Genomic DNA, 24784 nt, shown 5'->3' with positions numbered 1-24784 from the left:
GGCAATTCATTGAACCATAACAGGCATGTAAGGATTCATAATCAAGAGGCATATAGTGAAGCATTAAATAAGGGCTATTGGAAGGGTGCAGGAATTTAAGACACATGTGTAATGAATTTGCTAACAGCTTGGGACAGACTACTGCACACAAGTGCCTCTCTTCAAGGGCTGCTCATTAGCACTGTCTGGTGAAATGACCCAGACAGACTCAACACTACACAAATGAAGATTGATAGAATCAAAACCTGCACTACAGGAAGCAGCTTATTACCATCTCATAGCCTTAACTCATTTGCACGAAGTACCTAACTGTTGTAACCCAACACTCTGCATTTAACACCCTTGTGCCTGCAAAAAAAAAAAAAACAAAACAAAAAAAAAAAAAATAAGTTAAATTAAAAATGCATTTATAGTTAATATTTTAACATTAAACTCACAGACTTCACGCTATGTTGTTTATTTACAGTGTCAACAGTCAACAAATCAAGGAAACCAAGAATGTACCCAAAGAACATGATTCATATGATGAAGGCCTTCTTTACTATACTCGAATCCTCCCATTGCACCATAAATACTTTGGGATGTAGGATACACACACACACACACACACACACACACACACACACACACACACACACACACACACACACACACATATATGTGACCATCCATTACAGCCCCTTGTATGATTGTATGCATTCAGAAGTTTGTTTGTGATAAAATGAATAAACAAATCCATAAATAATGACCTGAAGTGTATTTCAGCTCACTACTGTGGTACAGCGGTAGTGTTGTTACCTCACAGCAACAGGTTCTCCTGTTCGATTCTCGGCTTGGCTTGGGAGTGCCTTCTGTGTGGAGTCTGCATGTCCTCCCCGTGGTTGGGTAGCGTTCGAAAGACATATGTGCATACATGGGCGTGCCTTCGTTGAAGGTTGGTCGTCGAGCTGGCATCTCGGCGTTTTGTAAAAATCTACTGCCAATCATTAGCGGACCGGAGTTCCGTTGTGGCGACCCCTTACCGGGAAAAAGCCGAAAGACAAACAACTATGAGAACCATACAGTGCATCCCACTGCACACACTCTATGCCCTCCCAGCATTTTAGCTCAAGAAACAAAAACCCAACAATCAGGAACAGATACATTTCTTATATAGTTAGAAAGTTGCACTAGCAAGCATTTTCTGAAGGACACAAAGTCTGAAACTCATATATCTGACATTACTTAGTGACTGTAATCTACAGCAATTTGCCAGAAAGTCAGAAATTTTACAAGCAACTGACAAAAGTAATTCTCAATTTCTTTGCCAAAGAATTATGGACAAAGCCAAAATAAATTGTGGGTGGTGGAGAGAGACAAAAGAGACAAATTTCAAATACTATTTTTAATATATTTGTTAACCATGTAAACCTACTGCAAAAACCGTCCTTTTTCGAGGATGACCCAGGAGTACTGTCTGAGTGACTTGATCAGTCACATCATGGGTAAATGGAAGTAGGATAATTCAAACCCTGTACCTTTAACTATAGGAAGCAATTCACTAGCAGCTTAGTACCTTCAGTCTCAAACAACTCTAATTAACTTAAAAGGTTAACAGAACTACAAAAGGTGTTGCATGGAGATACATTTTCCTAACAATGAGAACTATGAAACTGTAATGACTGATTTACCAAAAAAGGAAGTTAAAGGAGGTTTGCTGTGGAGGATATTAAGGCTCAAAGCTCTTAATGAGCTGCCTTGAGGGTGTAGGATTTCAGACTTTCTTCCTCACCTGTGTGACTGAGCAAATCACTTAACCTAAAACTCCTTATCTAAATAGGGCATCACACACACAAACACACACACACACACACACACACACACACACACACACACACACACACACACACACACACACACACAGACTAAAATGTAGTAACTACCACCTTCCTAAGCACACTAACTTCCTTCTCCATATTGACTGCTTAAAATGGAATAAATGTAATAATGCAAACATCTACCTCACCTAATCTTTTGATCAGAAGACATTCATTCCCTTGAAGGCGAAATGCCGAGGTACCAGGATTAAAGCTGTTTGGTACTCCAAATCTGTGTGTGCCTTTTGGATTTATTAGGTTTTTGTGTTTTCTCTTTGGTTTTGATAAATACTAAAGAGTCAACCTCACTTGCATGGTGCACTCTCATATGAATGCATGTCCTCAGCTGAAAGAAAATTGCACTCACCATCACTATGCATCTTTGTTGCCCATTTTCATTCTTCCTCAATGTATGAGTCACAGATCCAACCTCAGATCTGACACGGCCATATCCCACAGACTTTGGATCCATCTCTCAAGCTCCTACCTCTACCCATAATGCTCTAGTCCACCCCCAATATCTCAGATTGAGTTAGCTGCCTTAATGTATAATAGAAGAAGAGAAGAGAAATAAAAGCAGGGCTCAAATCTGGAACTACAGATTCCAAAGATCCATCAGGTCACTGCAGAAGATGACAGGACGGAGGAAGAAGGGAGGAGAATTGAGGAAGAATGAAAATGGACAACACAGATACATAGTTATGGTGAGTACATAACTTTAATATCTGATGCTCTTTTCATTTTTCCTCAATGTATGGGACACAGCACCCTCGTGGAAGGATATTTTGGAGAACTGCTGAACCAAAAGAACACTGTTTCTGGAAATTATGTCCAATTTGTAATGAGTAATATCATCAATGGAAGTTCTAGACCCGAAGGCAGACCAGGGGGCTACAGATCTGGTTGAATGAGTCTTAGGTGGTTTTGGTAGGGAGAGAACTTGCTGGGAATATATCCAGGAATGCAATTAGTTATCCATTTGGCCAATGTAATTTTAGAAATTGGAGAACCCAGCCTGCTGGGTGAAAGAGAGACAAACAACTGGTCCATTTTTCTGAAATCTTTTGTTCTGTATAAATAGAAACATACTTGTCTTTGCACATTTAAAAGATGTAGCATGTATTCTTCCTTGTTCGAAAATTGTGGAAAGAAGATAGGTAAATGAATGGTTTGATTTATATTTGATTCAGAAGTCACTTTTGGAAGGAAAGAAGGATTGGTTCATAAGATAACTCTGTCTATATGAAAAAGAATGACAGGGGCTTTTGATGAAAGATCCTTACATTTGGAAATCCTTTTTGCAGACATAATAGCAACTAAAAGGGTTGTTTTCCAAGACAGGAATTTTAAATCAGTTTTTGCTGAAGGTTCAAAGGGTTGTTGAATTAGGTCTTGAAGTACTACTGTTAAATCCAAAGGAGCTGATGGATCTTTTACTGGAGTTTTAAGCAAGTAAGAGCCCTTTAGGAAGACCTTACACAACTTGGAAGCAGCCATGCAAGAAGCATTGTCTTCCGAGTGAAAATTTAATATAGCTGCCAACTGTACTTTGATTGTAGAAAAACCTAGCACTTTCTTTAAAAGAGAAGCTAAAAAAATGTCATTTATCAGGGCCCAAACTAAGAATTTTTTCCATTTACTCTTGTAAATCCTCTTAGTGGAAACTTTCTGTAAGGACAGAAGTATATGACGAACTGAAGAAGAAAACCTGGGTTGTCTAACTATCAAGGGAACTGTTGAAACCATGAAATTAGTTTGAGGGCTGGGATATTGGAATGTTTTATCCCTGAGGGATGTGACAGAAGGTTTGGACTGGGGACCAGTATCTAAGGAAGATTACGAAGATGAGACCAAAGTATGGGGAACCACAACTGGTGAAGCCAAAAGGGAGCAATGTGGACATCTAAGCTATTCAACCAACTGGGTTTCCATAAGAATTTTAGAATCAGATGTATGGGTGATAGGCATAAGGGAGACTGGAGGGCCAAACATGGACTAGAGCATCTCTCTGTGACTTCCTAGAGGGGAGATCAGGGCAAAGTACCTGCTGCATTTGTTGTTCTGGGGAGAAGCAAAAATATTGCAGAAAGGTTGGCCCCGATGATGGAAAATTTCCTCCGCCACTGACTGATTGAGAGACCACTCATGAGGCATCAGAATGGATTAGCCGAGTTTGTCTGCTAGTTCGCTGAATTTCCCCAGAATGTGCGTTGCCACTAAAAGGCAGTTGGAGGAGATCTCCCATTGCCACACACTCATAGTGTCTCGGCAGAGGGGGTAAGATCATGTCCCCCCTTGTTTGTTGGTGTACCAGACCACAGACATGTTACTTGTTTGAATAGCAGTGGTCCCCAGAGGGAGAACATCTTGAAATGCATGCAACACTAGTAGGACTGCACTCATATGTAGGACTTTGACATGCAAATTGGTCTTTTGGGGGGACTGCATGCCTTGGACTGTCCTTCCCAAAAAATACCTCCCCCACCACCAATTGGGAGGCATCCATCGTCACTGTGGCCACTGGGGGAGACAGAACAAAGGAGCAACTTACATAAATGTCATCCAACTGGATCCACCAGTGAATATGGTTTTTGCATAATGGAGTAAGTTTGACTGGGAAGGACAGAGGATGTCAAAGAATAAATTATTGATCAGCTAGAGATCACTGAAGAACATGCATATAGTAGCGTGTTAATAGGACTAATACTATAGATGCTTCCATGGACCCTAGGGCCTGAAGGACATATCTGACAGGAGAAGCAGAATGAGAAAGAATTTTTTGAACATGGGACTTGATTGTGTTTATACAATGAGGAGGTATTGAAGCAATCTCACTTACTGTGTTTAGATGAGCATCAATGAACTCCAGGTTCTGTACCAGTAGCAGTTTGGATTTGAAAATGTTTACTGTAATGCCTAGTGTTTGGCAAACTGGAGCAAATTGTCTCTGGACTGTTCTAGGAGATACCTGGTTGGGGCAGTGAGGAGCAAGTCATCTAAGTATGGAAACATTTGGAATCCTTGCACTCTCAGGTGAGCTGCTACAACTGCCATATACTTGGTAAACACCCTGCGGGCTGTAGTGAGACCAAAGGGCAGGGCTATGAACTGAAAGTGATTGTCTTCCACCCAAAAGCACAGAAATCTTCTGGATTATCTGTTCATCTTGGTGTGATGATATGTGTCCTAAAGATCGACTGATCACATCCAATCATCTTTGCATTAAAAGGGCAGAATGAACTGAGCCATGACCATGTGGAACTTTGACTTCTTCACAAATTGGTAGAGGGTTGCCTAGGTCCAAAATTGGTCTCAGATCCCCTTGTCTTCTTTGGCACTAAAAGAACCTTGAGTATTTCCCAAATCCTCTTTAGTCTGGTGGGACCACATGGATAACTCTTTGGTCTAACAGCTTTCGAATCTCCTAAGCTGCAGCTTCTCTCTGACTGGTGGGACATCAGGAAGCTTGATTCTTTTCTTTTGTGGAATCTGGAAAAATGGTATGAAATAACCTCTGTATATTATTTTTAGCACTTAAGAATCTTTTGTTATAGAAGCCCAGGTGTCTGAGTGCAAATACATGTGTCCCTGCCTGCCTACAGAGGTGGGAAGTCGGACAACACTTCAGGAGTGCTAAAAGGATAAGAATCTCAGAAACTCTGGTTTTGCAGGTCTCCTCTGCTGGGAGGATGGTGTTTTCCATTCAAACTTCCCCCATGCCTCTGGAGGAGTTGTCCCTGTGTGAAGTCAGGAAAGATCCATGGGACCTAGGAAATCACATTTTCTTGCCTCCTCTTTGATTCTGGGAAAAGGATCATAGAGAGGTAGAAAAGTGTAGTCCCAAGTCAGACAGGGTCTTTCTATCCTGTTCACTCAAGGAAAGCATTTCTTTCACAGAAGGGACAAACAAAGACATTCCATCAAAGGGAGCATTGATGAAGGAAGACTTGAAAGGCTCCACAAAGTCACATAACAGCATTCAGGTTTGTCTCCAAATGACTATGCCAGAACTGGCAGCTCATGAGGTACCCTCCACAGTATGGGCTAATAACCTCATGGACACATTGGAGATGAATAACAGAGTGGCCAGGTGTGAAGACGGCCTCTTGTAGAAGGATTTGGAAAGTTCCTTGATCAAATCCCACCGTAGTCTTGTGAAGTGCACTAAATAATTCAGGAACTTCAAGGCAAAGGTTGCTGAAGCAAATATGCACTTTCTAAACCTGTGCAATGGCCTGGAGACTCTAATGGAGGATGGACAGAGAAGCTTTGCTCCACTAGCTCCTTTTTTGTGGCTGCCACTACAACCATAGCATCAACAGGGACTCCTTTGCTTCAATGGGGTCTGTTCTTCAGTGGTGCCAAGATTTTGGCTGGGTGTTGGGGAACTGGTTCAACAGAATCTGGTTCCTTCCATTCCTGTTGAGAGATTAAATCGATAAGCTCACCTGCGGGGGGGGGGGGGTCAACAAAGACATGGATGGGCCAGAACCAAAAGCTTCCAGAAGAAATGACTCCTCTGGGGTGGGAGTATCTGAAGACCATTCACCTTTTTGCTTAAGAATTTTCAGGATGTCTCCGAATGACATGTCATACAGTGGAGATCTGGGGGACCCTTCCCCTTCATCAAAGTCAGTCAGTATCTTTGGTGACAGATTCTATAAGGAAATCTGTGTGTCTCCTTTTGCACATTCGCCTTTAGGGAACCTCTTCAGTAGGGTGACCTGGAGAGGTGTTCAAAGACAGGGGAAGTTTCTCAATGGGGACTGTCTGGATGCTAGATGGTACCAGCTGTCCCTGTGGAGTAGGACCGATAGGATAAGAACTCGGACATGAGGGGGGAAGGGATATTGGATTAAAGAGTAACTGAATCTCTCAGTTGAGAGAAAGCCTTCTCCACTACCACAAAGGCAGACGGACCAGGAGAAGGCATGGCTGGCAGTACTGGAGCCTAAACCTCAGAAGCAATCAAGACTCCACCCTGTCCGGATCTGTACCATAAGGAGGAAGTTGGACCCAAGCTATCCACTGACGAGGCTCCAAGGGGCAAGGACAACTCCAATACCATCAGAGTGGAACCCATACCCCCCCCCAAAAAACGGCACTGACACTTCGGCTCTGGGGCTCATCCTGATCCAAGGGAATAGGAGAGGAACCAGTCAGGGAGTCTGTCAGAGTCAAAGACCAAGCTGTCTTTAGATCTGATATGACACTGTCAGGGCTCTCGAATCCTAGGGCCCCAATACCATGGGATAGATTGGAGAAGAAGAGAGCACTACATGAGAAGTGGATAGAAGGTCACAGATCCAATGGGAGATGGAGACAGAATAACCCCCATATAATTATGAGTTCTAGGAATTTCCTCATCATCATATCCACATTGGCCTCAGAAAGACTTCTTCAGGACCTGTTGGATGAGGTTGTTGATTATGGCCTTGAGTTTCTCCTCAGTGTTGTTTGGAGAAACGGGGAAAGGAGTTGAGAAGAGACTGGTTCAACTGTGAACCCAGGTGAGAAAGACCTTGGAGACTTTGTTAGTATAATAGTTGGCTGTGAAGTTTTTGGATCCGAGTGCTTTCTTTAAGGATCCAAAGAAGACAGATGCAATGTTTTCTAAACTTTTTGTGGAGGCTCTGAAGATGCCATGGTCAAAGTCAAAGTCTTCAGAGAATGGTTAGAGGATATATTAAGAGACTCCTTAGTCTCTGAAGAAAATTTTGTATGTTTACTGGGGGGATGAGCTCCTAAAGAAGAAAAAGATGAAAGGAGAGGCAGCATCCCCTTAAGGACTAACTTATTATGCCTGTCAGACAGTACTCTAGAATTAAATGCAGCATAAATAGAACAGTCAGTATCAAGGTGTGTTGCTCCTAGGCAGCAGATGCACTCTGTGTGGGTATCAGAATTATGAATCCTGTGCCTACAAGAAGTGCACTTTTTAAACCCAGTTGGTTTCTCAGCCATAGCTGAAAAACAAGGCAACAAGAAAGAAAGAGAAAGTCACAAACTCAAGTTTTATTTTTTTTTCAGATTGACAAACTACCAGCAATGGTAGATAGAATACCCTCTAAAGGGTAGAATAAAATAGTAAAGAAGGAAGGACTAGTACCACAATGGTACAGCAAAAAAAAAAAAAAAAAAATAGCAGAAGGTAGAAAAAGAAAGTAAATGGTCTGACAGTGCAAAGACCCAAAACTCAATTAGGAGAGGGAGAAATAAAAGACGAGTTTTTAAAATATGTGCTACTCATAATTAAATTTAATAACCCAAATGTAGCTCTTTGATGAGGATCCACATTCATGTGAGATAGTGGCAAATGAGATCTGAGGCATTGTTAGCTGACTGGGGTATTATGGGTTGTGATCTAATAGTTTCTACTCTTGAAGGGGGAAGAGAAGCTATTGTTTCGCTTGTGTTGAGAATTGCACCTGTGAATTCCAAACATTGTGTGGGCTCTAGAAGGGATTTTCATAATTTATAGTTATCCCCAGATTGGAACACATCTGGGGAACATTGTCTCTTCCTTGTAGTAGTTGATGCCTGGTCAGAGCAGATATTTGTCAGTCGTCCAAATGTGGAAACACCTGGAATCTTTGCAGTTTCAAGTGAGCTGCTACTACTGCCATGCACTTGGTGAACACTCTGGGGGCTGTAGTGAGACCAAAGGGCAGAGCTCTGAACTGATAATGACTGGCTCCCAGCCAGAAACATAGGTAGCTTCTGGATCATCTCGCCATCTTTATGTGGTAGTAGCATCCTGACGGTCTATAGAGCACATCCAGTTGTCGTTTTACAAAAATGGAAGAATGGACTGAACCGTGACCATCTGGAACTTGCTGCATTGAACTGCTTTGTTTAGTTTGTGGAGATCCAAAATTGGTCTCCAGTGTAGATCAGAGCATGTGTATGTAGCTTTAAGAAACATTTCCAGTTGCAGGCACGTGCATATAAATACAGAGCAAGTGCAGGCAGCAGTGCCATTTTGAGAGAAAAGCCAGAGTGTTAACATGTGAGTGTGGTAGTCAGTCTATAAGTTTATTTAAGTTTAAGTTACAAAGCCTCATTTCTGAAGTATTTGTGTGTAATAAAGCTGCTTGAACACAACCCACAGATGTTCGTCTGTTTTATCCTGATCAGACGAGCAACACGGTTTCAGAACTAGAATTAGAAAAGCTACTTCTTCAAGCCATGAGGTGCAGAGTTGAAGGTGAAGGCAGACTAAGCTGGTTGAGTAAAATGGAGCACAGATAAACTATAAAGGGCTAGAAACAAGCTAAAGGCAAAGAAACTGCACAAATAATTTATTTGGTAAAGAAAATGAAACAGCGCATTTATAAGGCACAAAACGCATTATTAATCAAACAAGTAGCTTAAAAACATATTAAGCAAACAAAAGGCACAAACTACATTATTAAACAAAATGCTTGAAACCAAGATATTTGATAAAAGTAGCAAAACTATTCATATGGAGCACATAATTACCTTACGTTTACGTAACGGGCACATTTAAAGTAAAATGGGCACAAGAAAGGTATAATGAGCATGATAAGAGATTAAAAAGGCTTAACAAGTACAATAAAATGGCAAAATTAACCTTAAAGTACAACGCAACAGCATGTTTTTATAGTAAAGCACTGTGTTTGGGCACAAACTGCTATTACTCATTGACTGAAGCCATTCAAAGCATAACTACAGTTGTTTGAAGTATCTCAGAGTGTGCAAAGTGTTTGCAGAGTGTGTGCTTTATTATGGTGCAATTATTTCAAAGAGTTTGCTGTGTGCAAAGTACAGTTATATTGCAAAGTGCAGTCAAAGCACCACCATTTTGAAAAGTTTCTTGTGCTGTGTGCATTTATTCACAGAAGGCCACCATTTCAAAGTGTTTCTTACACTGTGCAGAGTTATTTCAAGGTTCTTTTTCTGTGTAAAGTTTATTTCCAAAGTGCATTCATCTCAAAGTATTTCTTACTCTGAGCTTTTTCCACTGTATACAGTTTATTCACAAAGTACAGTCATTTTGAAGTATTTCTTAGACTGATACGGAGTGTTTTCATGAAGTACAGTGATTTCAGAATAAAGTACAGTGATTCCAAAGTGTTCTTGTGCTATGTAGATTTATTTGGCAAAGTGCAATTGTTTCAAAGAGTTTGTTGTGCTATCAGGCATAATTACAAGTACTGGCATATATATTTATGTATGTATATTCGTACATGATTTCAAGCACCTTCCCTACTGTGTATTGATATGGCAGAGGCATTTCACAAAGCAAGTCCACTTGTGTTTGATCATAATGTAGCAGAGAATTGGAGAGAATTCAAGCAGGAATACGATATTTTCATACAAGCAGCTTTTTCTGACAAAGATGCATGTACAGGGGCATTCATTTTGCTTAACTTAGCTGGGTCAGAAGCTATTGAAAGAAAGCATTCATTTGTGTATGCACCAGAAATATATGCAGGAGAGGGGGAAAACCATCATATTGTGGTACCAGCTGAATCAAGAGAATACTCTGAGTGCTTGAAACACAAATTTAGAGAAATGTGCAACCCCCAGACAAATGTTACATTAGACAGGTACTTACTTTATACAAGAGACCAAAAGCCAGTTGAAACATTTGCAGCTTATATCACTGACTTGAGAAACAAAGCTAAAACATGCAGATTTGGTGACTTGAAAGACGAGTTAATAAAGCACAGGCTTGTGTGTAGTGTTAATAGTGCTGCAGTGAGAAAGATTTTGCTTTGGGACAGTGATTTAACGTTAAGCAAAGTCATAGAGATTTATCAAATCCATGAGCTCACAGAAAGGCACACAAATATGCTTACAAGTGACAAAAACATTATTTCAACAGCCTCTAGAGCAGACGTAGACAGCATACAACATATGGCAAGCAGATACAGGCCTAAGCACATGGCAGCAGCAACCCCTGTGGGTGTGGCAGAGAGAACTCATAGCTTTCTAGCAAGTTCCAAGACTACCTCAGTAAAAAGGGCACGCTCAGTACAGTATGAGTGAGTCAGCAAACCCAAGTCAAGTCTTTTTGTTAACTGTCATAATTGTGGAGCCAACCATGAGTCTAAAAGAGAGAAGTGCTTAGCATTTGTCAGCAATGCCAGAAGTGTAAAAAACTGAATCATTTTCAAAAGTTTTGTAAATCAAGCAAGCCTCATTCAGTTATTAAAAAAGGTCACTCAAAAAAAAAAGCAAGTTGATCACATAGAGAGCTGTAAACCTACTTTCTATGTAGATGGTGTATCCGTGGTTGGTGAAAAGGTTAATACAGTAGGTTTGCTGACAAAGAATGAAGTATTTTATCCTGTCCTGATCAATGGTAATCCCAAAGAGCTCAAAGTAGACACTGGTTCAAAGTGTAATGTAATGTCAGCAGAAACATTTTTTAAAGTGAGAGCTGGTGAGCAGCTTAATTTGGTCAATTGTGTGAAGCTTGTTGCTTATGGAGGCGAAGAGATTCAAACCAAAGGTTCTTAAGTGCTTTCATGCTATTCAGCTGGGAACAGTTACAGCTTGCAATTTTATGTAGTCCGAAGACCTGTGCAGTCATTATTAGGTCTCAGAGACAGTTTGAGAATAACATTGCTTTCTTTTCCCAAAGAAGTACATCCTGTAAGCACATCCCAGTTCCAGCTTTACTGATACTATCTTCTCAGAGTATGCTGATGTGTTCGACAAGAAGCTAGGTAAACTTCCACTTGTGTATTCCATGAAGAAAAACTCACAGGTCAGTCCACTGGTCAGACCAGCAAGAAGAGTTCCAATAGCTATGCAAGACAAAGTCAAGGTCAAGTTAGACAAAATGGTGCAGCAAAGTGTGATTTGTCCAGTCACAGAACCAACTGAATGGTGTCATCCATGGTAGCTGCTCATAAGAAAAATTCAGATTAAATCAGAATATGCATTGGCCCAAGAGACTTGAATAAGGCATTAAAAAGACCTCATCATCCTATGCGTACAGTAGAAGACATTGCAACCCTCATGCCAAATGCCACTGTTTTTTCTGTCTTAGATGCAAAGAGTTCATTTTGGCAGGAGATGCTTGTTCCCAAATCTTCACTACTGACTACTCTCAGTACCCAACGTGGTAGATATAGATTCCTCAGGATGCCTTTTGGAATATATTCTGCCAGTGAAGTCTTTCAGTGTGCAATGGAGCAATTTTTTTTCAGGCTACCCGTGTGCAGTAGCAGTTAATAATTTACTAGTTGGAGGTAATGGTGAAGCAGAGCATGACAGAAACCTCAGGAAAGTTCTGGATAGAGCACGTGAAGTGAATTTAAAGCTCAATCCTCTGAAGTGCAAATTCAGATTACCAGAAGTTACTTATGTAGGTCATTTATTTACCAATACAGGCTTACAACCAGATCCTTCCAAGCAAGTAGCCATTCTTCAGATGCCAGCTATAGACAAGCTTTACAGCGTTTTCTTGGTATGGTTTACTATTGGGGCAAATTTAACCCTGACATTAGTGAGTTATCAGCACCTTTAAGAGATCTGACATGCAAAATTGTTGCATGGTCATGGTTAGAACACCAGACAGCATTTCATAATCTCAAACAGCAAATTGCTAAGCCATCTACATTAAGATACTATGATGTCCACAAACCAGTAGTTCTTTCCTGTGATGCTTCAAAGTTCGGTCTTGGTGCAGTTATTCTTCAAGAGGGCAGCCCTGTGGAAATGCATTTAGAACTTGTACCCAAACTGAGATGCAGTATGTTCAAACTGAGAAGGAACTTTTGGCAATTGTGTTTGCATGTTCGAAGTTCCATGATTATGTTTATGGCTGAGCAATCCAAATAGAAACTGACCATCATCCTCCACTTACTATTTTAAAGAAGCCTATGCATTCCGCTCCAGCAAGACTACAAAGAATGATGCTCAAATTGCAAAAGAATAATTTCAAAATGGTCTATATGATGGGTAAATTTCTTTATCTGGCTGATACCTTGTCCAGATCGCCCAGAAATTCTACAGAACAGCTTGATGCAGAGAATTTTGACTTTGATGTCATGGAAGTGCATCATTTTTCTACCACAAGACTTGATGAGCTGAGTGATCATACAAAGACTGATCCAATTTTGCAAAAGCTCAACCATTTCATCAGTGCAGGATGGCCATCAAAGCAATTCCGTGTACCGCCAGAAGTACAAACTTCTTTCCATACAGAGTTGAGATGCTGATGAAAGATGGTATCATTTTCAAAGGTCCAAATGTTGTTGTTCCTACTTCCCTACAGCATGAGTACATCGAGATTTTGCATCGTGGCCACCCAGGTTCCGATTCTACCAAAAGATGGGCAAGAGCGCTACTATTTTGGCCTTCTCTATCAAAATAAATTGATAAAGTGCTTTCTTCTTGTTCAGTGCAACAGTACTAAGCCACATTTGCAAAAAGAGCCACTTCAGCTAAGCCAAATTCCTGAACTACATTGGTCAACAATAGCAACTGACATATTTGAGTGGAACAGTCAACATTTCTTAGTGTTGGTAGACTCTTATTCAAACTGGTTTGAGATCAATTTGCTACCTAACTTAGCATCCAGTGCTGTTATTACTAAGATGAAACGTCATTTCTCAGTCCATGGTAGTCCACACAAATGTATTTCTGTCAATAGTTTTCAGTTTACCAGTCAATTGTTTCTGAGATTTGCTAAGAGAGGGACTTTATCCATGTTACTAGCAGTCCTGAATATCCATAGTCAAACGGCTTTGCTGAACATGCAGTACAGAGTGCAAAGCAATTACTGGAGAGATCAAAGCATGACAATACTGATATATTCTTGAATTTACTCAGTCTCAGAAATATACCCTGTGACAACCAGCTAGGCTGACTTGCCTGGAGACTTCTATCTAGGCAAACCAGAATGACCTTGCCTATCAGTTCTAGTTTGTTGGTGCCTAATGCTAAAAACAACAGAACAATCACAGCCCAACTTTTTAAGAAGCATTCTTCTCAGAAGTCCATCTATGATAAAAAAAGCAGATTTCTTCATCCTTTAAAAGAAGGAGAGACAATGAGGATGGAAACGGCAAAAGGCTTTGATCGAACTGGTCAAGTGAGAGGTATATGTACTGAGCCGAGATCCTACTTAGTGGAATCTGAGGGCATGGAGTACAGGAGAAACTGCAGACATCTTCTTCCTGTATCAGAAATGATATCACAACCTCTTACCTGTGATACAGAATCTAGATCTCAGAACAACCCAGATAATAAGAAGTTATGTACTCACCATAACGTTCCATGTTAGTTGTCTTCTTCTCACCTTCTTTTTTGCTGGATGGGTTCGGAGCTGAACCTCGGCTCCGACTCGGCCTAATACTAAAGCTCGAGAGCTATTTTTACCAGCTCGAGGCTAACCTATGTCCCATAATGCTAGGCGTCATATACCCGGATCTCGTTTGATAGCTAACACTATGGATAAAACATGTCCCACCATAAGAAAGGATAAATCTATGAACTCTATACAACTATGAGCCCCACAGCCTGTCTTTCACCAGGGCTACCCAAAAGGAGGACAAGAGCTCTAGGTGAAGGGGTAATCCTGGTGACAAAGAATGTCTCACCCAATACTCTAGGTCTTTCCAGGCTAGGGGGATGGAGGGTGGGACGCAAGAAAGAAGGCGAGAAGAAGACAACTAACATGGAACGTTATGGTGAGTACATAACTTCTTAATGTTAAGTTGTTAATCTCGCCTTCATTCTTGCTGGATGGGACAGCGTCCCTAGCACCTTAGTCCTGGGTGGCTCAATGGAACAGACTCTTGAGTACAGTGGAACCAAAATCAGCACGATTTCTGAAGGCAATATCCAATTTGTAATGAGAAATAAAGGTATGAGGGGAGGCCCATGTAGCCACTGCACAAATAGAGTCCATAGGTAACCTCGCTTCAAAAGCAACTGAGGAAGCTAATGCTATAGTTGAATGAGCTCTAGGTTTGGTATTGAGCTCCTTATGCCTCAATTGATATATTAAAGTGATAAGAGAGGTCAACCATCTGGACAAGGTAACTTTAGAAACTGGAAGGCCTTGCTTCCCTTCCACGTAAGATAAGAAGAGTTGCTCTGATTTTCTCGTTAGTTTAGTCCTATCCAGATAGAAGCGTAGCTGCCAGTGAACGTCCAAGCAATGTAATCTTCTCTCAGCTCTGTCAGTGTAGTTTGGAAAGAAAACTGGGAGATCAATGGTCTGATTGAGATTTTTTTCAGATAGAACCTTAGGTAAAAAGGATGGATTAGTCCTAAGAGCCACTCTATCTTTGTGAAAAACGAGATAAGGGAGGCGCACAGATAGTGCTTGTAGTTCCGAAACCCTTCTCGCTGAGGTAATAGCTACCAGGAAAAGTGTTTTCCAGGAGAGCAGTTTTAACGAGCAGGAGGCAGCAGGCTCAAAAGGAGGCAGAATTAATGATGACAGTACCAAATTTAGATCCCACGGTGGAGGAGGGTCTTTGACTGGGGGCCTAAGTAATAGGGTACCCTTCAGAAAGGCTTTGCAGAGCTTGTGGGACATAATGCTGGATTCTGACAAGCCAACGTGGAAATTTGCAATAGCCACCAGCTGGACTCTGATAGTGGCTGAAGAGGAGTCTTTTTGGAAAAGTTCCGCTAAAAAATCTAGAACTGCTTGGACAGGAGCAGTGAAGGGGTCGACTTAATTTTTCCTTGCCCAAATAGAGAAACGTTTTCATTTACTAGCGTACGTCCTTCTGGTGTTAGACTTGTGAGAGGCAAGGATAATCTCACGTACTGACTGAGAAATTAAGGGAAGCCTGGCTAAGGTTGGAAGTGGAGCAACCAAGCTGTGAGGTTGAGAGACAAAAGGGAATGGTGCAGCCTGTCCGATTGATGGGTTAGAAGGTCTGGCACTGGGTCCAGATGCCAGGGCTGCTCCAGTAGGTGATGTTGTAGGAACGGAAACCAGACTTGTCGGGGCCAGTAAGGGGCAATGAGGATCATCCTGGACCTCAAGGCAGTTGCTTTCTGGACTAACTGAGTGATTAAGGGAAAAGGGGGGAAAGCATAAAGGAGACCCCGGGGCCAATGGTGGACTAGAGTGTCTCTGGGAGAGAGGCCCGGAAGAGGAAAGAGGGTGAAGAAGTCCTGACACTTGCTGTTTTGCGGGGTTGTGAAAAGGTCGCAGCAAGGCTGACCCCACCTTCTGAATATTTGATCCACTACTAGTTGGTTGAGAGACCACTCGTAGGGCATGAGAATGTCCCTGCTCAGCCTGTCTGTTATGACACTGGACTTTCCGGGAATGTGTTTTGCTACCAGAAAACGGTGAGAAGAGATCGCCCATTGTCAGAGTCTGAGCGCTTCCCGACAAAGAGGATAGGACCTGGTTCCGCCCTGTTTGTTGATGTACCATACTATGGACATATTGTCTGTCTGAATCGCAATAGTCATGGTGGGAAGAGAGTTCTCGAGGGCCTGCAACGCCAACAGCACCGCTCTCATCTCCAAGACATTGATGTGCAAGTGGCACTCGAATGGTTGCCATGTGCCCTGGACTGTCCTGCCCTGAAAATGCCCCCCCACCCGATCAGGGAGGCATCCGTTGTCACGGTGGCCACTGGAGGGGGAAGAACAACCGGTCTGCCTTGAAGCACCTGAGGTGAGACTATCCACCAAGCTAGGTGTCGTTTGCATGATCGCGTGATGAGAATATTGTGCGACATGGGACGCTGTTGAAAGGACCATTGGGAAAAAGCATCCACTGTAGTATCCGCATATGAAAATGAGCTAGGGGGAGTAAGGTGATTGTTGCAGCCATTAGTCCCAGCGTTTTCAGTACAAGCCTGGCTTGGATTCTGTCCTCCTGTAGTAGGATTTGAATGTGACTGCGAATGTCTAACACTCTTTGTGTAGGTAGTTTTGCTGACAACTCCACCGTGTTTAACATGGTGCCTTTGAAGGTAATATGCTGACAAGGCGACAAGGCAGACTTTTCGAAATTTATGGAGATGCTTAGCGCTTTGCACGTTTGTACAGTGTAATCCCTGGCTTGAAGTAACTGATACCTGGTGGTGGCAGTAAGGAGCCAGTCGTCCAAATATGGAAACGCCTGGAATCTTCGATGTCTCAGGTGAGCCGTAAACACTGCCATGCATTTGGTAAACACCCTGGGGTCTGTGGTGAGGCCAAAGGGCATGGCTATGAATTGATAATGACTGGCTCACAGCCGGAAGCAGAGAAACCTCCTGTAGTGCCTGTTCATTTTGATATGGTAGTACGCATCCTGAAGGTCTATAGAGCACATCCAATTGTCCTGACCCAAAAAGGGAAGAATGGAATGTAGCGTGACCATCCGGAATTTTGTTCTTTGAACCGATTTGTTTAGTTTGCTGAGATCCAAAATAGGTCGCCAGTCCCCTGTTTTTTTTGGTACCAAAAAGAATTTGGAGTAGATTCCGGACCCTTGTTGGTCTGCTGGGACTGGCTGGATGGCTCTTTTTAAAAGCAGCTTTGAAATTTCTAGTGCTGCTTGGTCTCTCAGACCAGGTGGAATGTCTGGAAGAGGCCCTTTTGGTTGATGTGGGGTTGTGGGGTGTGGATAAAGGGGATTTTGTAACCCTCGGATATGATCGACCATACCCATCTGTCTTGCGTAAGAGAGCTCCAGGCTTTTGGGTACAGCGAAAGTCTTCCCCCGACTGCCTCCGAAGGTGGACAGTCGGGCAGCTCCTCAGGGATGCTGAAAGGGTTTGTCAGAGAACGATTCTCTGCTACCCTGATTCTGCGGACCCCTCCTGCCCCTAGGGCGGCGTCTGTTGTTGTTCCCTCCTCTGCCTCTGGAGGGAAGCTCACCATGTGCGTCCGGCAGAACTCCTTGAGGTTTGTGGAACCACATTTTCCCGCCCTTTTGACCCTTAGGATATGGTCTAGAAGGGGCAGAAAATCAGACTCCCACGGCAGAGAGAGTCTTGCCTTCTTGTTCGCACCTGGTTAAGGTATCCTTCACTTGAGGTCCAAAAAGAGCAGAACCATCAAAGGGGGTGTTCGTGAAGGATGTCTTGAAGGGGTCAGCAAAATTGCAGAGCCGCATCCAGGCGTGTCTCCTAAGAGTAACACCCGTACCTGCGGATCTACTCGCTCCATCGGCTGCATAAGAGATGAGCCGCATGGAAGAGTTAACGATAGAGTTCAGGGTCCCCAGCTGGGAGTTGATCTTTTCCTGAGACCCAACAGCTGCTTGGTCCTGCAATGTTTCACCCAGTTCCTTGAGAAGGTCTCTATGAAGTCGGGTGAAATGGCATAAATAGTTAAGCGACCGCATGGCAAAGGTCGCTGAAGAAAACATCCGCTTGCCGTACCTATCCATGGTCCTAGATTCCTTATTAGGAGGATGGACAGGTACTGAAGGGTCAGCCAACTCCTTCTTAGTGGCTGCTGCCACCACCATGGCATCCATGGGGACACCCTTAGAGAGAAACTGTTTGTCTGTCGGGGCAGTAATAAATTTAGTGGGCCTCTGAGGAGTTGGTTCTATAGTATCCAGAGCCGTCCACACCTTCTGAGTCACCACCTCCATAAGTGGGTTGAAAGGCGGGGACACCCAGGAGGTGGAAGGGCGAGAACCGAATGTATCCAGGTACACCGACTCGTCCTCGGATGGGTTAAGGGCAGACCAGTTCCCCCTCTGTTTGAGGATCTCTAAGATGTCAGAAAAGGAGACATCCTCAGAGGGGGACCTTGGGGACCCTTCCGAATCATCCAGGTCGGTGTCAGATGTCACTGACTCAGGAGAGTCAACATGTTTCCTCTTACATGTCCTCTTCCGAGGGGGCTCCCCCGAAGGATCAGGAGAGGCCTCAGAAGAGGAAGAAAGGCCCAATGGGGCAGTCTGGAGTGTCGGTTCTCCTCGCTTGGGGTCAGGAGGGTAGGCAGGGGCCAAAGCAGGCACCGTAGAGGGAGGGGCCGAAGAGGCCGACCGTGGCACCGATATTGGAGCCAGCACGCTCCTCATGACCTCAAAGGCGCCCCTGTCAGGCAGGGAAGAGGGACCCAACTCCGAGGAGATGAGAGCTCCCCCCAGCACCGAGAGGGACGGCTCCGAGGCCAATGTCGGGGCTGAACTCACCTGCGTCGAGGCTCCGAGAGGGAGAGCGGGGTCGGACAAGGGTCCGATGCCACTAGCCCCCTGGGAGCCGACCAGGGAGTCTCGACGCCTGGATCCCTCCAAGGACGGAGCCAAGGAAGGGATCGGAGCTGACAAAGGAACCGACAACAGAGGGATCGGTTCCGACGCCCCCACAGTACTCACCTCAACGACCTCCGTCTCCGAACTCAGCAGAGTAGTCAGAGGAGGAACTTCAGCGGGTGTAGGGGTAGCCCCTGTCTGCTGAGACAGGCTATGTAGCAACTGGGCCAGTGTCTGCGACTTCAAAAGCAGGCTGACTACCCTCTCGAGGTCATGGTCCGAAAGCCTGGAAGACCTGCAGGAATGAGATCTATGGCTCTGCTCCGACAACACAGGAGACTTCGGAGCCGATCTAACTGACTCGAGAGACGGAGACCTGGAGCGCTTTCTGCTCGGGGACGGCTCCGACACTAAAGTCGGCGCTGACTGAGGTCTAGGTGCCTCGGTTCCGGCCGGAACCGACGAGGCAGCAAGAGAACCACTCGGAGCCGGCTCCGAACATGGAGCCGATGATCTGGCGGGCTTTGGAGGTTTTCCAGTCATGGTCTTAGCCGGAGAATCTTCAGGCTTTAACAAGCCTCTAAGAATGAGTTTATTTCTGCGCTCCTGCAGGACTCTAGGGCTAAAAGCATGGCAGATGGAACAAGAGTCCTGCAGGTGCAGAGGGCCCAAACAATACACACAAGAAGTGTGACCATCTGTCAGAGACATCTTCTGACAGCACGAGTCACACTTCTTGAAACCCGATACCTTAGTATCCTTAGACATACTAATGTAAAATTACACTAATATATAATAAAAAATTACAATAAGTCGAAAAAGGGACACTACCACTAAACAGAGGGACAGAAATCCACACACACACAGAAACAACTAAGGGAAAACTGTACTACTAAGGGGGAGGGTCAGTGGCCCAACCACCTTAAGGGTGGAGAAAAAGGGGGGGGTTTAGCAACTTAGGTGGGAAAAACTAGTCGCTAACTTCACTAACACTAAAAAGGTAAAATAGGAAAAAAATCTGACAGAAAAACTATCTATAAAGCTATTAATAATAAAATACGACCTAGAGCCAGTGAAAACGCAACCTCGTAGCTGAAGTGGCAAACGAGATCTGGGTATATGACGCCTAGCATTATGGGACATAGGTTAGCCTCGAGCCGGTAAAAATAGCTCTCGAGCTTTAGTATTAGGCCGAGTCAGAGCCGAGGTTCGGCTCCGAACCCATCCAGCAAGAATGAAGGCGAGATTGACAACTTAACATTGTTATTACCGAAGAACATGTCGCAGTATCAATTCCCATTCCTGATGATGTCCCAGATGTCCTCAAAGTTGAACATTCCTTGAAGACAGTCCACATTGCTAGATCCAATTTTGACTTTTATATTACACATTCAGGTCATATTTACAGATCTAGTGTAAAATACACAGCAACATGGACATAATTGTTTTATATATGTCTAATTTTGCATGATTGCATGTCAAATAACTAGTTCTATATAACTGCATGTCAAAAGATCATTTCTGTAAATTGAATGTCATTGAATATTGTCATTTCATATAAAGATCATTTCTCAAAGAGGGAGGCTGAAGATCAGAGCGCGTGTATGTACCTTTAATAAGTATTTCCAGTTGTAGGCACATGCATATAAATACAGAGCATGTGCAGGCAGTAGTGCCATTCTGAGAGAAAAGTCAGAGTGCTAACATGTATAAGTGTGGTAGTCTGTTTATAAGTTTATTTAAGTTTAAGTTACAAAGCTTCATTTCTGATGTGTTTGTGTGTAATAAAGCTGCTTGAACAGAACTCACGGATGTTCATCTGTTTTATCCTGACCAGACGAGCGACATCCAGTCCCCCATATTTTTGTGGTACTAAAAAGAACCTTAAGTAAGTTTGCGATTCTTTCTGTTCTGGGGGGACCTCTTGGATGACTGTTTTTTTCTAGCAGCTTTGTATGTGAATACCTGGTTGTTCCCTCTGACTGGGTGGAACATTGGGTATAATGTATCCTATGGAAATGATCCTCTGTACCCATGTATCTGATGTTATTGCTAGCCAGGCTCTCTGGTGCAAGGACAGTCGATCCATGATTGCCTTCAGAGTAGGACAATCAAGCTTCCTTTCAGGAGTGCTGAAAGTGTCTTCCAAAGAAAGTATCTCTGGACCCTTGATTTTGTGGGCCTCCTCTGCTGCGAAGGTGTTTACCATTTGAGTTTTCCCGTCTGCCGCTAGGGGAACTAGCCTCATGTGTGCCTTGAAAAGGCCCTTGAGAGTTTTTGAACCACATCTTTCCACTACTTCTCTGATTCCTGAAAAGGATCACGGAGAAGTGAAAAAACATATGCCCACAGCAGATACGGTCTTTCCATCTTTCTCACACCTGGATAAGTTATCTCTTACTGTTGGACCAAACAATGAAGTGCTGCCAAAGGGAGCATTGATGAACAATTACTTGAAAGGCTCTGCAAAATCAAATAAGTGAATCCAGGCATGCTTCATGATAGAAATGCCTGAACCCTCTGCTCAGGTTGTTCCTTCGGCTACATGAGAGATGACCCTCATAAATAAGTCTGAGATGGATTGTAGCGTGGCCAACTAAGAAGAGACTGATGCTTGTACTTCTTCAGATACAGATCCTGATGGGGTATCTGAAAGTTCCTTTATCAGATCTCTTTTCAATCTCATAAAATATATTAGATAGTTCAGGGACCTTAGTGTAAAGGTCTATGAAACATAAGTAAAAAGTGAGTAAAAGGGGGATTTAAGGTAGATGTTAGATAGTTGCTAGGTAAGGGATAGATAAATGAGCAAGAAGAGAAGCTGTTCAAAGAATTCTTAGAATTTTTTAAAAGAATATATTGAAAATATCACTTAACTGCCCAAGGGCTACTGGTGAACTATGTCTTTCATGAAATCAGTAAATGAGATCTGAGGTAACTTGTAAAGGGTGCATTATGGGTAAGGGAGAAGCTCAGGAGCTTTTTGTTCACCACAAGCTATTGCAACGGCTGAGTCAGATCCAAGGATTGGATCCGAACCTGCAGGTTCCAAAACTATGTCTTTCATCAGGTTTTCAAGTAAGTCTTAATGATGTTATTTGTACTGAATGATTTGTTGCAGTGCACTAATAGTCCCTACTGGACCACTGTTCTATTTTTGTTTGTTTTTTAGGCATTCCTGATAAGGCCACTTCTTAATATATATATAAATATCTTCAGGAAAGACTGAACAACATGCTGTCAAAGTTTTATATATATATATATATATATATATATATATATATATATAAAAACTTTGACAGCATGTTGTTCAGTCTTTCCTGAATTCCTGAAATTAAATGTATAGCTACACATATAATGCAGGATGATCTCTCACAGAGGCTGATTAGCATTTTTTCAATTACTTCTACAACTGAATTACTGTTTCATCAAAATGTGTAGGAGATTTGAGTTTTACTCTTTTCCTCATTGCTATGTGATCCTGGAGTCAATATATTTAACATTGTAAGAGTGGGGGGTGGGTGGGGGGCACGCACAGTCTCCCACATGTGTGTACATATAGTTTTGCCAAGATTATACTAGATCTGCTACTTCAGTTTATGTCGTCCCAAACCAAACACTTGTGATTATATCAATCAGTCTTATGCAGGGACAACAGCATAAAAAAAAGATATTACATTTTCAGAATTTGCAGGAGTCTTACCTTCTGCAAACATTTTTTTTCTATCTTTCATTTATTTATTTATTTATTTGTATTTAGTTTGCAGTATAGTTACATTTTTGTGTTGGGAGATCACAGTGTAGTGGTTAACCATTTTTGTTCTCTTTACCACTAGTCTGGTATTTCTGATTTTGTTTGTTTTAAACTGTAATTGTGTTTGGGCAGGTCCCTATCAGTTGATCGAGTTTTCAGAAACTCGAAATTCATATGGTTAAGACCATATAATCGAGTTTTTGAAAACACAAAGCTGTTCAATGGCGATTGCGGTACATTGAGGACCAGGAAATGTACCCTTTTCCTCAATGTACTGCGATCTTGGAGTTGGTATGTATAATTTGCAGGGGGTTAAAGGTAGATTTTTTTTTTTTTTTTTTGATGTTCGAGTTTTCAGAAACTCAATCATGGTCTCAACATATGAATTTCGAGTTTCTAAAAACTCCATCATTTGACATAGACCTGTGTGGGTATGTGGGGCACTAGAGGAGGGGTATATACCCCCCCATGAAAAAGTGTGCCACTCTGAGTTCCCCTGACCCAGGGAATACTAAAACAAAATGCTTGACTCTGGGAATACTAAAACAAATGCTTGAATCTGAAGTTGTCTTCCTCAACGTGTGAGTGCCAGATCCAACACTGGATCTGACTCAGCAGCATAGACTAGACTTTCAGATCCATATCTTGAGCTTATCCCTCTATAGCTGAGTCGGATCCCGGGACTGGATCTGAACCCACAGGTTGAGGAAGAATGAAAATGAACAACACAGATGGAACATTATGGTGAGTACATAACTTATTTTTTTTGCATAAGTGATTGAGAAACTATAACAGTTTACTCGTAGAAGTGGTATGAAAATAGGTTAAGTTAATTTTAGCTCTCCTGAAACAGAAGCTAGAGATGAATCTGGGATGAGGCTATAAAGTGTTGAGCATTAGGTAAGCAGGAAATTTCTTTAGAAACGTGTTGATTGTTTGCTGAAAACATAAGTGGACTGAGCCAAAGAACCTATATTAGCTAAACCTTAGGCCCAAAGGCAGACTGTATACTCCATACAGTATAAATGCAGTTATGCAAACAATGTAGGGCAAGAGAATTTTTTTTTATTAAACTTGGTATACAATGGTTCCTTCTGCAATTGTTACCACAGTACATGGATGCATACTATAAGAAACACCGAAAAATATGTAACAACTGTAAAATTATAACAACCTCAAATAAAACAAGCAGTATTCAATAAATTGTAATGACAAATTACCTGTGTATGGACAATGCTTAGCCTATGTAAAAACTGGTCTAAAAATACACAATCTCTCATCAGAGTCAGCTGTGCCTCAGTGACCTACCAGAAAAGAGAAAAAACATAAAGTAAATAAAAAATTTCAATAACATTCAATAATTCAAAATGCATACACTTTATAAATTGCATGCCAAATGCTTCTGGATATAATATAATAAAATATTTTTACACTGCACCTGACATTAGTCAATTAACTTTTTTGTTGATATTAAGATATGTATGAGTACATTCAGTTGTCTATGTATATGTATATATGGTGTGACGCCCCCTGCCCTGGCCCAGTAATCAAGGAGCCTCAATCCTCAGCACTGGCACCAGTGAGGGACATGCACATTGGGAAGATGAATAGTACACACACACACACACACACACACACACACACACACACACACACACACACACACACACACACACACACACACACAGTAAAGTACAATTTCCCTTAAAAGCACATAGAGATCACAGTCTGGGGCTGGTTTCTCCCTTTCTCTCCAGATCCCCAATAAGACTCCCCACTGGCACAGCTATAGAGTGGAGTCCTTAGCCAGGGTTCCAAGCCATGTCCTCCCAACACTCTCTCTGCCCAACCAGTGCTTCGTGTCCCTGCCCAAGTAGCTGCCACACACACATGCTTTGAGATTTGATTTATATACAAACACACAGATACTCCTGGGGAAGGCTGACACAGGTTTACTAGCTATGCCCATTTCTGCTAAGACTATAAGGTAGTTATCAATGCCACCAACCACTACTT

The sequence above is a fragment of the Protopterus annectens genome, chromosome 6.part1, assembly GCF_019279795.1.
Source record: "Protopterus annectens isolate FY-2018-M chromosome 6.part1, PAN1.0, whole genome shotgun sequence".
NCBI classification, from domain to species: domain Eukaryota; kingdom Metazoa; phylum Chordata; order Ceratodontiformes; family Protopteridae; genus Protopterus; species Protopterus annectens.
Note: the sequence above shows the minus strand (reverse complement) of the source record.